The sequence below is a fragment of the Pinus tabuliformis genome, chromosome 1_2 (genome assembly GCF_031772625.1).
Source record: "Pinus tabuliformis cultivar Carrire ecotype Pingquan chromosome 1_2, CPIR1, whole genome shotgun sequence".
Classification (NCBI taxonomy): Eukaryota; Viridiplantae; Streptophyta; class Pinopsida; order Pinales; family Pinaceae; genus Pinus; species Pinus tabuliformis.
In genome coordinates this window covers 29,166,559-29,168,397 of record NC_142298.1, presented here as the reverse complement: position 1 = coordinate 29,168,397, position 1,839 = coordinate 29,166,559, and the positions used below count along the sequence as shown (strand labels likewise).

General features: G+C 40.7%; 1 pseudogene; it reads left to right on the top strand.

The window, feature by feature from the left end:
* Positions 1 to 1,012: 1,012 nt before the first annotated feature.
* LOC149204222 (pathogenesis-related thaumatin-like protein 3.2 pseudogene) lies at positions 1,013 to 1,596 on the top strand (annotated as a pseudogene).
* The last annotated feature ends 243 nt before the right edge of the window (positions 1,597 to 1,839 follow it).

Here is a 1,839-nt window from a genome sequence, read left to right as displayed (position 1 = left end):
ATAGTTCCGTGGATCCAATGACAGTAGCTCCACTTCGAGCAGATGCCCTTTCATCTCATCCTGTTTCCCGTAGAGTGCTTCAACCTTTTTCCAAATCTCATTGGGAGTATTACAGGCAGATAGATGAAACTGCAACTCTGGAGAGATGCACATGCATATGGATCCATGGGCCTCATCCATATGGTTGAGGTACTTGGATTTCTCTATGGCTGAAGTGGGTTCCACTTTTGTAGCCATGGTAATCTTGTACAACCCTTTTTGACGAAGGTATCTAGCCATTTGGTCCTTCCATTCGTGATAGTTGTACGGTGTTAGGATCGATGCTTTGGGAAACTCCATTTTTTTTGTCAATCTTTGATCTCCAAGCTGTAATACCTGAAAAATAAAGTACTGGTGCACCTTTTATCTAGCAACCTATGGGCTCTGATACCATGTAAATGTGTTAGAAAACATGTATAGATGAATCTAGCTAGTAAAAGTTGAACACACAGCTTTGCAGAGCAAAAAGCACTAAAAGAAAATCGAAAGAACAAAAGAATGATTCATTAGAAAATAGGTTACAATGCTCATGATATAGCATTACTGGGTGAAGATCCCAAGGTAATGCACCATAGTGGTGATCAATGAGAAGACTCAACACCTACAACAAGTTCCGGAGAGAACTAGCCAGTTGCGGAGCAAATCAGGGAGCAAATCATGCAGAAGAACTAACCAGTTGCGGAGTTAAAGAAGGAGCAAATTAGGGAGTAAATCATGCAGAAGAACTAACCAGTTGTGGAGTTAAAGAAGGGGCAAATCAAGGAGTAAATCATGTAGAAGGAATCTCACATGTAGTCCCATGCTCTAACTAAAAGTCTGCATGTAGGTGTGTAGTACTTCCAAAAACGTGGACTTTGAAACACGTTGTCTGATATTTTGAATCCTATCAAAATATCATAGATAAATAATTGGTTGCTTAGTAAGTAAAGGGTACACAAGTGCGAGATTTGTGATCCAAAACCAGTGTTCATACATGGTATGGGCCGCAAGAAATACCGTAGGTGGTGGTCAAGCGTTGGGACAGGGGAAAACTTGGAGTGTTGACGTTCCCGTAGGAACAACAACTTTGGGTAGGTTCTGGGGGCGCACCAGCTGCTCCTTTGACGCGGCGGATCAAAGCAACTGCACCACTGGTGACTGTGGCAGTTTGCTCAATTGCCAAGATTTGGGACAACCTCCTGCGACACTTGTTGAATATACTGTGAATGGGACAAGAATCAAGATTACCATGACATCTCTCTCATTGATGGTTTCAATATCCCCCTCTCAATAACTCCCTCCGACACTAGTTGCACAACACCAACCTATAGCAGCAACATAAATGCCATATGCCTCGCAGAATTGAAAGTGACTGATGGATGCAACAATGCATGTGTAACTTTCAATTACCCTCAATACTGCTGTGATGGGGACTTCCAGAACAACTACCCTCCTACTGACTATTCCCAAATATTCAAGGATCAATGCCAACGGGCCTACACCTATGCAAAGGACGATGCTTCAAGAACGTTCCCCTGTGCTTCTCGTGCAAATTACATTATTTTGTTCTGCCCTTGATCATGGCATAAAATCGATTTCATAAATAAACTCACTTCTATGTAATAACAAATATGTACCATTGTATTTGTGAAGTTCTATGCCAGAAAGAAAGACACTATTGAAGTGATTGTTACAATCGATATGGAATGATTTAAAAAAATATATTTCAACTCAAGTTTATTCAAGTTTATTTGAAACTAGGTAATATCTATGAATTGAAAAAGGATGAGTACCTCACACCATTGAAATTAGAAGCACATC